A 14,697-nucleotide genomic window follows, 5' to 3' on the forward strand; every position below is an offset into this window, starting at 1 on the left:
TACTTTGTTGCTTATCTGTCCTCTAAGATTTTTATACGACCGCAAAAATTTTAATTTTTTGGTCGTATATTGCTATCACGTTGGCATCGTCGTCTGCGTCGTCGTCGTCGTCGTCGTCCGAATACTTTTAGTTTTCGCACTCTAACTTTAGTAAAAGTGAATAGAAATCAATGAAATTATAACACAAGGTTTATGACCTCAAAAGGAAGGTTGGGATTGATTTTGGGAGTTTTGGTCCCAACATTTTAGGAATTAGGGGCCAAAAAGGGCCCAAATAAGCATTTTCTTGGTTTTCGCACTATAACTTTAGTTTAAGTGAATAGAAATCTATGAAATTTTGACACAAGGTTTATGACCACAAAAGGACGGTTGGGATGGATATTGGGAGTTTTGGTTTCAACAGTTTAGGAATTAAGGGCAAAAAAAGGGCCCAAATAAGCATTATTCTTGGTTTTCGCACAATAACTTTAGTATAAGTAAATAGAAATCAATGAAATTTAAACACAAGGTTTATGACCACAAAAGGAAGGTTGGGATTGATTTTTGGAGTTGAGGTCACAACAGTTTATGAATTAGGGGCCAAAAAGGGGCCCAAATAAGCATTATTTTTGGTTTTTGCACCATAACTTTAGTATAAGTAAATAGAAATCTATAAAATTTAAACACAAGGTTTATGACCATAAAAGAAAGGTTGGGTTTGATTTTGGGAGTTTTGGTCCCAACAGTTTAGGAATAAGGGGCCCAAAGGGTCCAAAATTGAACTTCATCTAAAATTGAATAATTGGGGTTCTTTGATATGCGGAATCTAACTATGTATGTAGATTCTTAATTTTTGGTCCCGTTTTCAAATTGGTCTACATTAAGGTCCAAAGGGTCCAAAATTAAACTTAGTTTGATTTTAACAAAAATTGAATCCTTGGGGTTCTTTGATATGCTGAATTTAAAAATGTACTTAGATTTTTAATTATTGGCCTAGTTTTCAAGTTGGTCCAAATGGGGGTCCAAAATTAAACTTAGTTTGATTTCATCAAAAATTGAATAAATGGGTTCTTTGATATGCCAAATCTAACTGTGTATGTAGATTCTTAATTTTTGGTCCAGTTTTCAAATTGGTCTACATTAAGGTCCAAAGGGTCCAAAATTAAACTAAGTTTGATTTTAACAAAAAATTAAATTGGGCTTATTTGATATGCTTTATCTAAACATGTACTTTGATTTTTGATTATGGGCCCAGTTTTCAAGTTGGTCCAAATCAGGATTCCATATCAAGTATTGTGCAATAGCAAAAAAGATTGTACTGGAACATTTTACTGTTCCTGATGACTTCCAAAATGGAAATACTTTCAAAGGAAAATGTATGCATTGTGGCACCCTCATTAGTGGAAGTTATAAAGTTACATCCAACTTTGTTACACATATGAAGGTAATACTATATAAGAATTTTAAAAATTAATAAATTCATAATGCTTCTTTTTCATTTCTAATCAGATTTCATTTATCTTATATCCTCTAATAGCTTACATTTAAATTTGGAAAATATTTTGTTTATTAAATTAATTAGTTGTGATTAAAACTAAAGTTTATTTTTGTTTTAAGAAGTCAGATTTCTAAATCACTTATTTAAGATAAATAATTTGAATAAGCTGGGATAAAAATGAAAATCATTTCAAAAAATAAAAAATAGTGCTCTTTTTTTGTATCATTTACAATCAAATAAATTTAAATAAATGTAAAATTTCAATAGGTAAATTAAAACAATTTAATATTTTCAAGATATTAAATAAGGCCTTTTGTAATTTTCAGAGAAAACACAGAGATTTGTACATTCTGCATTCTGAGAATAAAGAAATTCAACCAACATTGACACAATGCATAAAAAAAAGTGTAAAATATTCACCGTCTGATCCAAAACAGTTAGAAATGACAAATGCTCTTATAATGTTCATAGCTGGGGATCTTTTACCACTCTCTATTGTCGAAAGTGAAGAATTTAAAAACTTGATGGAAAAAGCTGACACTAAGTATCAAGTGCCTAGCAGAAAACATTTATCTTCGAAACTTCTACATGAAAAATCGGTTGAAATAAAAAATAACCTTGTAAATACTCTTAAAAGAGCTGAAAGTGTGTGTTTAACCATTGATCTCTGGTCTAGTAGACAAATGAGAGGATTTTTGGGAATCACAGGCCATATCATAGAATAAATGCATGTTTTCAATGTTTTATCTTAAATTTCCTTTCAAATGTAATTGAAGTAATTAATTACATTTGCCAAGTAATTGGAATGTAATTAATTACATTGGTAAAAAAAGTCAAATGTAATGTGTAATTTAATTGAAGATTTTGTAATTGTAATTGAATGTAATTAATTACTTTCAAATGTAATTGACCCCATGTCTGCACAGTATTGCACAATAGCAAGAAATATCTAATTGCACAATATTGTGCAATAGCAATTAATTTTCAATTGGAGTTATCTTTCTTTGTATAGAATAGTAGTTGATAATATATGTTGGAAATTTGCCAGACATGACTATGATGTCATTTTCTATTTTTATTTGCCAATAACTTTATGTAAATAACTTCATTGGAAATTTGCCAATATAAAATGTTGCTGATGAAGCTTTTTTCCCTTATCTTATCTAAAATGTTTTTAGATAATGTATGTTGGACATTTGCCAGACATGACTATGATGTCATTTTCTATTTTTATTTGCCAATAACTTTATGTAAATAACTTCATTGGAAATTTGCCAATATAAAATGTTTCTGATGAAGTTTTTTTTATTGTTTTATACAATAAACAATGTATATTCACTTTTACTACCAACCAATCTTTACCATTCAGTATTAACAAGCACTTTATTTTACATTTTAATATTTTATGATGTATTTAAAAGAGTAGTTATTGTTGCAAACTCCATTAGAAATTTGAATTGATATCAGTTTTGGAAAAAGGGAAACCGGGATGTGAAAAGGGGGGGGGGTAAAATTTTTCTCATTTCAGATTTCATAAATAAAAAGAAAATTTCTTCAAACATTTTTTTGAGAGGATTAATATTCAACAGCATAGTGAATTGCTCAAAGGCAAACAAATTTTTTTTAATTTTAAGTTCATTAGACCACATTCATTCTGTATCAGAAACCTATGCTGTGTCAACTATTTAATTTTAGATTTAAATAAGTTTGAAGAAGAAATCTTTAATTGATTTGTAAAATCTTGACATTTGTTTTGTGTAAAAAAAAACATGTAATGTCAAAAATTTGATCACAATCCAAATTCAGAGCTGTAGCACGCTTGAATGTTTTGTCCATACTTGCCCCAACTGTTCAGGGTTCGACCTCTGCGGTCGTATAAAGCTGCGCCCTGCGGAGCACCTGGTTTAATATGTAACCTTATAGAAAATACATATTTTTCAAAATTAGATATAAAGTTCAATGTATTATTTTCATAGTTTTTTTTATGGCCCAGAACGAAGTTGTCAGGGCAATATAGTTATACCCTTGTCTGTCATTCTGTCATTCGCTCATTCTGCAACAAACCATTACACAGTCTTTTTTTTTAAACACTTTTAGATAGTTGGCTGATTTTTGGTATGTGAGTTAACCATGATGAGTTACAGATCAAGTTTGAGTTTTGTTCCTCTCCTCTAATTTTTGCGGAAATCAGGCAAACTAGAGGTGTCAAAACGACATGAATGGCCCTGTCTCAAAATGTTGGAAAATCTGCAATTTCAACAACAAATATGGACAAAACATGATGGTAGTCTCACGTATCAAAAATTAGCTCAAAATCTTAACTGTGATTTTCAACAATTTATCAGGGTCCAAAGTCAGAAATTTCGGCAAAAAATTAGCAGAGTGGAACAAAACTCAAACTTGATCTGTAACTCATCGTGGTTAACACACATACGAAAAAATCCGCCCAATATTATCTGAAGGCTTTTAGAAAAAAAGTCTGTAATTACCATGATTTTCAATCATTTAATCGTAGACCAAAGCCTGAAATTGCAAAAATTGGCAGAGCGGAACAATACTCAATCTAGATTTGTAAAATAGAGAATGGAAATTTGAAATGTAACAAAATTAAAAAATAACAGAGGGCCACTAATAGGTCTTTTTCACAGCGAGAAAAAACACATCCAGTTGTGGACTTCAGCTGGCCCCTAAACAAAAATGTTTACTTACCGTACTCAGTGGAAATAGATGTCATACTGAACTCCTAATAAACGTATCAATGAACTAAAACTAAAAAAAAAACCTGATCCCAAAATCTGGGGCTTTAAAACATGAAATCCTGAGGTCCCAAATTTAAAAAAAACTACAATCCCAACATCCCAAAATTTTGTAAAACGAATTCCTGGATCCTTAAAGGATCAATCTCGAAATCCTAAGCTTAAAAACACATGATCCCTGAGTCCCAATAAAGGTCCTATCCCACCTCATAGAAAGTAGGGGTAAATGCAAGGTTTGTCTATTATTCTATTATTATGAAATTTGTTATGAAAAGACTTTGAATATTTGCATACTTTAAATGTTAAAGTATTGCTATTTTAATTGCAACATATGAATTATTGAATAACAAATAAACATGATCTACAAATACATGTAGACCAGACATATCTCTGTGTTAATGTTTCTTTTTCTTTTTCTTTTCAGAAATCAAGTTGACCAAGAATATAATATCAAACAGGTAGGAAACTTACATAAATAATAAGTTATCAGTTTTCATAGGAGCTCAGCGGAAAATATATATATTTTGGGTGTTATCTAAAATTCATTGCATGCTTGATTATATTAAAAAAAAATTTTGAGGTCGGTTTAATCATATTTTATTGTTTCAAATGACAAATGGATCAGACACAATTGAATTTTGCATCTTATTTACTGACTTTCTGTGAAGTTTAACTCTAAAGTTGATCATTGGACTCTAAAAGTTGAGTTATGATTCAATCATCTTGTCCTTTCTGATTCCTTCATTGTTTCTTATCGCCCCACTGTTGTATGTTGATTCATTCTTCTGTTGTCAACACTATCAATAACTCAAAAAAGCTTTCAGCTGAATTTTCATGAAACTTTGGTGAATTGTTGATATATATATATATAAACAATATGTTCAGGACCAACTGAGTATTTGGACCATATGAATATAGTCATGACAATATGCGTGTACTCATATGGTCTGACCCTATGCATATGGTCCAACCATACACGTATGGACTGTCTGTATGAGTATATACTCTTATGGTTTTTAACGGGCGGGACCATATGAGTATTTTAACCATATAGGTTCAAATATGCATTGATGGTTTACATATGACAATGTATGAATTTAAAGGCTAAGTTAAAATTAAATATTGATCATGCCAAAGTTGGTTTTCATTGCTTATTACATTCTTGCATGTAGGCTTATGCTGTTATGGTGACATTTACTTCCACCCAGTAACATAACCTTTTTTCCCATTTGCACATAATGGTTTTGCACGATCCTTTTCAGTTACACCTTTTGTTTGCAAGTGAAAAGGTAGCTTTCTTTGCAGCTGCGTGCAGTGAAGCAAATGTTTTTGGTTATTCCAACGTGTCTACGGTGTTTATGAAGCTGTAGATTTCAAATATCGTAGTATGACGTCAGTACATCATATTAACAATAGCAACTTAAATAAAATATATTCCTAAATGCCAGTGACCTCTTGTGTAACAGTTTATTGAGAAATTTTTGGAAGTAATCTTTTCGAGTAGACGTATTTCTATATACTCAAAATAACAAATTGGTAATGGACATCGGTATAAAATGTGTCTATTATAGTTTTGACTAGGTAGTTAAATTAACTGTGAAACTATCAGTTAATATCTTTATTATAATATAATAATGAAATGACCTACATGTATATGATAGAGTGTTTTTAAGGAACAGTTATACCATATGAAGAGTTAAGAAGTATTCAAAGTAAACTGTAACAGAGTGTTTATTACCCCAACCAGGCGTATGGTCGAATCATATGAGTATATTACCCAGTATATATCCATGCAAATACTCATATGACAGGGACTAAACTTAACGGTTGCCCAGTCGCCCAATGCGACCAGATTTTCAGCTAGGTGAACATTTTTATCACCCTGATCGCCCAGCTGGCAACAATTAATATTTTTCATCCAATGTCTATCCTTTTAATAACCGAAACCCAGTAGGACAACTACGTTTTTGATGGGAAGTCACGATTGACACATGTATACCCATTCTCTAAACATATTTTCTTATAGATCTATTTTTAAAGCTTCTACGATAAATTCATTGTTTTTACGCTTTTGAATCTGTATTGCTTCAAAGATATATCCCAGAAGAGAGTTATTACAAGTCTGATTTTGACAAATACATGTCAACACAATGTGTTCTTTTATGAAAAAACGAAACTCAAAATCTCATCAATAAATAGCATAATATCTAGTACAGTGATGTAATGAGATGATATTTTTGATCAACACTTATAGAGGATGGCTTGGATTTGAAATAACATTTAATGAGTTTTGGAAACGGTACCCCTATTGTCAACAGGAAGTTACATGTATAATTGAAGGGAGACAATTTTGATGGGATATCTTCTAAAATCAATTCTGTCAAATCTTATGAAATATTTCTGATGGCAATAATTCAAGTATTATGAAGTTATCACACATAATCTTCTTGACTCAACAATTCACATGGATTACATAAAAAGGCTTTATATGAAAAGTAAAATTTAAGTTGTTTTTATTTGAATAGAAATTGGTTGGGGCCCCTAAAATTTCAACTGGGCCCCTGAAAAAAATATTTAAGGGGCCCAGCTGACCCCTGGAGAAAAAGAGTTAAGGATAGTACTTGATATGGTCCAGAACATATATATTTTTTGTAGAAAATAAAAATAGATTCATGACCTGTCTTGAAGAAGAAAATCTCCGGTTATAACACATACAAACTTTTTACAGTAAAATAGTTTAAAACTTCAATTCATAATAAGCCTATGAAATATATACCTTGATGTATTTTACATTGTTATTTCAAGGCAAGTCATATCCCCTCCCTTTTCATTCATAGTTTTGCATCAATTCTCATGCTAAATGTTTCCAAGTATGTAATGAGCAATCTGTCATGAATATTTGTTGATATTGGAATATAAGAAGTTATTGTCCTTTATAGTTATTTTTTTTACAAATTTACATTATACTAACATTAAATTTGCTCTAAATGCTTTAGTTTCAGAGATATAAACTAAAAACTGCATTATACCTCCATGTTCTTTTTTTTGGCCAATTTTTTTGTCAGCCATGTTGGTTGTCAGACAGGGTAAATAAACACATTTTTATACGACCACAAAAAAATTTTGGGGATCGTATAATGGTATGATGTTGTCGTATGGGTCATCCAAGACACACTGTTTCCAGACATTGGGACAATAACTTGAGTTTAAATGAATATATCTAAATGAAATTTTTTCAGAAGGTTCAATATATAGGGTAAACGGGCCTTATGAAAATGAATTGTTTGCCGCAAACTTGCAGCAGACTTGCTGCAAGCTTGCGGCAAACAAAAAGTTTGCAGGAACACAGAACATAGTGTTTGCAGATGTTTGCCGCTAGCTGCAAACTTCCGGCAAACATTGCTGCAAGCTTTCGCCAAGTTTGCAGAAACATCAATGTTTGCCGTAAGATTGCCAGAAAGTTTAAAATAATAAAGAATGTTTGCCGCAAGATTGCAGAAAACTTTGACCATTCAATATGTTTGCCGCAAGATTGCAGAAAACTTTGACCATTCTATATGTTTGCCAGAACATTGCCGGAATTACACAATATTGACTGGGCATGCCTAGTTGGCACTTCCTGGATGCTAACAATTTGAAATTGTGGCTAGGTCATGTTGGTCGTGTTTGGAAATGCATATCACATATAAGAGATCAAGGAGGCATTTTGGTGCAATACTTTGGGATAATCAGTATGTAATTGTGTAAGTACAAATGATTCATAGAACTGCATGTTTTAATAAAATAATTAATGTTATCATCATACATAATTAAGTAAGCAACTATATATACATGTATGTGTGATTAAAAAACTTAAGCTATTATAAGTTTGAATTTGTTACTGATGTACTGCACCATCATGATCATGTTTATTAAGATTAAGTTAAATTCTGTAATGCAATTATACCTAGCTTTATACTCAATACATCTTGAGATTTTGCCTTTTTCAGTTTTTAATACAGGTATATTATATATAATTATGTCATTTGAGAATGACTCCTGCCACTTTTTCAAAACTCAAATGCATGTATGTATTTCCTCACATCTCACGAGTTTGCAAGAATTCTTTCAATGACTGTTTGTATAAAGACAGGAATTTACTTTTTAAAAATGTTGCTGTGTAATTTGAAAGAGATAAATTGAATGTGTCTACACACATGACATTGGTATATGTGTAGTTCCTGCAAGTTTGCCGCAAGTTTGCAGCAAGTTTGCGGCAAATCTAATTTGCATAATTATGTTTGCCGCAAGCTTGCCGCAAACTTCATTTGCATGGTAAAATGGTTGCGGCAAGTTTGCAGCAAACGTTTGCTGCAAGCTTGCGGCAATGTTTGCTGCAAGCTTGCGGCAATGTTTGCTGCAAACTTGCGGCAAATGTTTGCCGCAGGGCTTATTTTTCGGTAAGGGATATATATAAATGCAGTTTTTGGCTCATATCTGAAACTAAAGTATTAAGAGCAAATTTGTCAGAAAAAAAATGTTTTTAGGTCATTATATATCTGCTCTGAAATTTTCTGACCATTCAGGCAAACAATTGTTGGGTTGCTGCCCCTTAAATCCAAATTTTATGAAAATTTTGCATGTTATTATCTTGAATATTTTTATAGATAAAGATACAGTGTAAACAGCAATAATGTTTGCAAAGTAAGACCTTAAAATAAGTCAGCATGAATTAAATGGTCAATTGACCCCTTAAGGTAACAGGTACGTAAATGGCTTGTCCTGGGATTTTTAAAAGAAATTTAATGCACGTAGAACTGATTAAAAGATAATGAAAAATTGAAAAAATTAAGTTGGTCACCGATCTAATTTCCGAGTTCCAGGCATTTGAAAATGGTAATGAAACAACATAAAGTACATAGACTTAACGTCAAATTTGAACCAAAAATAAGAAATTTCAAGCTTTATTTATTCTGCAGTTTAAACCAATCCTACGATTTTTCTATAAAAATCAAATGTTTTTGAGGTATTATTTTCCTTTCTTTTGATATATAATTTTCATGGGATTACCGAACTCCTTTTTCATATAAAAGCCATTGAAAGGGTGTTGTTGACGGGAAAAGAGAGAAAAATCATGACGTCGCCGAAAGGATTACGCAACGTCAAGGCTATTTCAGCAGAATTGTAAAGACAGCGACCGCCTCATTATAATTTGTTTAGCTATTCAAATGCGCTATAGAGCATATTATCCTGCCTGGAAAAGGATTGATTACTTATTATTGTTTTTTCAGTGATTATACGAGGTCCTAAGTAATTATAACGTATTTCTGGAATAATTAAAAACACAATGTTTAAGGACATATGTTTATAAACTTATTGAACAGAAACGATAAAAGATCTATCATTAAAATTCCGAGTGACGATTATACATTCAATGCTCACATATATGACCACAATTTTTCTACTTCACAATATCAGTGGAGGCGAAATATACCGCGCATTGGGAAATTGAAACTTATAAGCCGAAAACATGTCTGACAAGGTCATGTGAAAAAAACGAAAAACAGCCAAAAGACCAACAATGGTAAATAAATGGGGAAATGTGTCCATGGGACACAAATGATGTGCCCACTTGCATATGATGCTATAGAGTGATATTTCTAAAAAAAACAAACTTTAAAAGTGACGTACGCCACCAAAATTTAAACTAGATCTGTGATTTTTTTTTTGGTAATCAGTATTGTGTATAAGTCTTCTAACATTTGGTTGAGGCAAACTAAAGTTAGAGAATGGAAACCAATTTTGGACGATACGATGGACGGACAGACAAACAAGTGTTAAAAGTAATGTCCCCTCCTCTATACGGCGTGTGCATAAAAAAAATCACAATATTTAACTTTTAATCCTCCGATAGTTGCAGGAGTTCATGCATATAAAATATATAAAATTATGGTTCAATGACACGAGAACACCACCGTGATATATATAAACATGAACGCATACTTCGATCCAGTACTGGTCATTTGCAAACTTAAGTAGTGTGTTAAATATGACACGAAAGGAGATAATGGGATAAATGTAAATTATAGGCAAGAGACCAACAAAAAGAATAGTTCAAAGTTTGTTGCCTATTATTCCTGCTTTTTTCTCTCCATCATTGGTTTTGTTCCATTATTATAGTGCGGACAGTGCATAGATGTAAATATCTAAAAACAAATGTATATAAATTCCAACTTATTTATCTTTTTTTTTTTTGGTTATTCGGCTTCGCCGCGGTTGAAAATAATTTCTCGGGATACCAATCTGCTCCATCCCCCACTCAGCTATGTGTTGTTTTAAATTGTTCAACATAGACTTTGAACACACTTTATATGACGTTCAGATAAATGTATCCAGTCTTCATTTTGTGAGCTGTAATGATCAAGCTATCAATGTACTGAATAGAAAAGCTGCGTGTGATTTTGAAGAACCGTCTTCGAGGGTATGCGTTGGGTGTTGCAGAGATTGGAAATTGCCAACAGCATTATGGACATCGTAATTTATGCCGACAATATTCCTGATCGTACTTTAGATTTTTTTTGCAAGTTTTGCAAAATTGAGAAGAAATACGTAAAGCAAAAATAAAAACTCTTATTCTAAATTTTTATAGCAGCATTTGCACATGTATATAAACAGTATCAACTGAAATCGAAATAACTGTATTTCCGAAATTTTGCGCATTTTAAAATGAATTGATTGGTGCAAGCAGAAATTTCTACATCTTCAGTATAATATATACTTTGCTAATTATTTTATTTTTGAAGTGGCGGTAAAGCCGTAATTTTCAATCAGCGGATCTATATTATTCCCTTGCCGCTTTTTAATGCAGGATTAGCTTGTAATTCACAATGTTCCATTCAATTCATTACAAATTGACTGAAAAGTGTATTCATTTCTTTTAAATTTTCGTTCATTTTGAAAGACAGTTTTACTTCGGAGTTTCCGTTTGTTCATGCGGAAGGCCCCATCACCATTACACATTTGGATTATCGTTCAAGTTTATTGTCACTCTCTCTTGCTTACCCGTCTGAAGTAACTCCGAAATGATATTTTAAAAATTTTATGTCACACAGAAAGCAATTAAACTCTTTTGCTTTTCAATATTTGTTTTACTATAAATTATTTGTTTTAAAATAGCACTAGTACTTTCATTTTCAAATTCTATTTATAGACCATATTGCGGACGTGAAAGAAAGCACTGTTAAGAAAGGTTTATGTTTATATTTATATTAGAAAATGGTTATATCAGTTATAACAGGAATATCAAATTTAGAATAATTAGTATTAACCTCTTTTTTGTGTGTGTCAAGGATTGAATATGTCCTAGCAGTTTTCACTCACGTTGACAGTTGTCAGTTTGGGAAAATTTATTTCTTGAACATGTTGAATGCAAATGACTGAATGTATTAAAGTCCGTGACAAAGTTTGCTATGGAATTTCAATAAACAAAATGACAATATATAGTGTAAGCTTTAATTTATTTCTGTGGGAGTTAATGATATTCTTATGAATTTACTATACATTTTGTACGTCATGTTCAACGACAACATTCCCGATTTTTAAAGTCATGATCAGTCTTTGCCGATTACCGGCTTATTGTAAGTTCATGTATGGACAGTTACCTCAAGGTATAGACAAAATAGTTCCGAGACCCATTCTTTGTACTTTAAACAGTTTTGTAGAAACATAATTTAAATGCAAGCTTTAAGTTGGTCAGCTAGTATTAGTAAACCCAACTCAGTTGCTCTTCGGCCATCACGACATGCCAAGTTTCTTTCATTTTCATGGGTGGAAAGCACTGTTACAAGATATTTCATTTTACATTCTTCAATTTTAGCTATATTTTGATGAGATGCATTCAATACTCTTCCACCATATTGACCATTATTCCGACGAAGCGGAATATATTCCGACATCTTGAAAATATTTATTCTGGTGTATGGGAGATAACTCCCATAGCAACAAACGCCGATTTTACTGTTTTCCGCTAGAGGCGTTCATTTACCTCTCACCTTAAGGAGTTATTGCCCTTTATAGTCTATTTTTAACAATTTTCATAAATTCTGTAAATTTTTCAAAATATTTTCCACTAAAACTACTAGGCCAAGTTGATTAATGATAGAGATAATTGTAAGCAGCAAGAAAGTTCCGTCAAATAAGATCTACAAACACATCACCATCACCAAAACACAATTTTGTCATGAATCCATCTATGTCCTTTGTTTGATATGCACCAGCCCAAGTTGAGCAACATAGGCTCAGAGTCTCTAGTTTTCAAAATTTTAGATTTGTTAGATCTTTGACCACATTTATTTTGTGACAAAAACCTATATTATGTCAAAAATGTTATCAGACAACCTGGATAAAACTACAAAGCCTTGATATATGATGTAAAAAAAAAAAAAAAAATAAAAAATAAAGAGTTGTTGTTGTTGTTGTTGTTGTTGTTGTTTATTTTATGTTATTTTAGAAGGTGGAAGACCTGGATGCTTCATACTTTGTATATATATATGCCACATTTTTTCAAAGTTTCTGTCAGTCACATGTCCACTGTCCTTGACTTTATTTCATGGTTCAGTGACTACTTGAATAAAAAGTTAAGATTTTTTTAAATGTTAAATTCTCTATTATTATAAGTTATAGGCTAAATATATTTGGTATGTGCATACCTTGCTAGGTTCTCATGCCCGTCAGACAGTTTTCACTTGACCTCACCCTCTTTTCACGGATCAGTGAACAAGGTCAAGTTTTGGTGGTCAAGTCCATATCTCAGATACTATAAGCAATAGGTCTACTATATTTGGTGTATAGAATGATTGTAAGGTGAACATGTCTTGCTGGCAGGTGTCATCTGACCTTGACCTCATTTTCATGGTTCAGTGGTCAAAGTTAAGTTAAAAACTTTTTGAGTTATGGTCTTTTTTTTCTAATACTATATGCAATAGGTCAACTATCTTTGGTGTATGGATATATGTTATGATCTATATGTCTGTCGCAAAGGTTAATTTTGACCTTGACCTCATTTTAACAGTTCATTTCTCAGTGTTTAGTTTTTCTGTTTTGGTCTATTTCTCTTTAACTATAAGCATAAGGTCAACTTTATTTGTTTTATGGAAGTATTGTTAGCTGTACATGTCTGCCTGGCATGGATCATCTGACCTTGACCTCATTTTGGTGGTTCATTGGTCAATTTTATAGTTTATGTTACAGTTGTGGTAAAGCTTTATACTTAGGACTATCAACATAATATCAATGATTAGTAAAGAAAGAGGGACATTTCAGCATGTTCAGTCTGGTGGTAACTATCTTGAATATAATTATAGATTGAGATGAACTGTAAACAGCAATAATGTTCATCAAATAAATCATAAATCAACATTGAAATCCAAAAGTATAATGGTTGCAGTATTTCATGCATTAATTGTAAAAAAATATCTTAACACAGACTCCTCAGAGCCTCTATAGTTATTTAAAATGCTACTTATCTATGTTGGAGCCTCAGATAAGACAAGTTATGTAGCTTTTAGTGTACAACCCTCTTAAATGAGGTATTATTGTTTTTGTTTGCTGAGAAATGAATATAAATTTTAACAAAAAACACAATTGATTTTTTTTGTAGGGAAATTTTCCACCTGGTGACAGATTTCTTAAATCTAAATGTGCAGGTTAGTTTTTGAGTGAAGATCATCAATGCTGGAAATATTAAGTCATACAAATGCATGAATTTTTTCTCCTATTACTTCAACAGAATAAAGTACTTTTACAAAAATGTAGGCTTCTTTCAAAGGCAGATTTTGAGCATAATTGAAAGGTATAAGATAAAGTTCATTTATAGGAAAAAACAATGTATAGTGAAATCCTATATTAAGAAAAAAAAATTGACTTAGACCTGTGAACCCCCTTAATTCATATTATATATGAAAAGTAAATGTTTATCATTGTTTTTACTATAAGAATGATTTTTGTGGATCAAATCTGTCAATAAAATGGTTTGCCTTTGTTTCACTTTCAATGTGAGCTTTTCTCATCACTTGGCATCTGCCATTGTCCCTCCTCATAGTCCATTGTCATATACTTATAATAAAACTTTTATAAAAATCTTTTCCTCTAAAACTACTGAGACAAAATTAAGCCGACTTGGCCACAATCATCATTAAGGTATCTTGGTAAAAAAATGTGTTAGATGATCCCGCCTGCCAATCAAGATGACAGACATGGCTAAAAAAAGGACATAGGAGTAAAATGCAGCTTTTTGTAAACAATTCTGAAACTAAAGCATGTAGAGCAAATCTGACATGGGATATGGTATTGCCTTTTAATGTAAATTTTTAACGATTTTTTTTTGTAAACTTTTCTTTAAAAAAAATATTTTCCAGCAGTTAATTAATCTACGGGCCAATTAGAATTAAACTAAGCCACAATGCCATCCAACTAACATGGCAATCA

At 31.7% G+C, this 14,697-nt stretch overlaps 1 long non-coding RNA gene across 1 annotated transcript in view; it reads right to left on the reverse strand.

The window, feature by feature from the left end:
- LOC143068653 (uncharacterized) overlaps positions 1-14,697 on the reverse strand; it is a 511,029-nt gene that overhangs the window by 52,975 nt on the left and 443,357 nt on the right. The window lies entirely within an intron of this gene.

Source organism: Mytilus galloprovincialis, chromosome 3 (genome assembly GCF_965363235.1).
Source record: "Mytilus galloprovincialis chromosome 3, xbMytGall1.hap1.1, whole genome shotgun sequence".
NCBI lineage: Eukaryota > Metazoa > Mollusca > Bivalvia > Mytilida > Mytilidae > Mytilus > Mytilus galloprovincialis.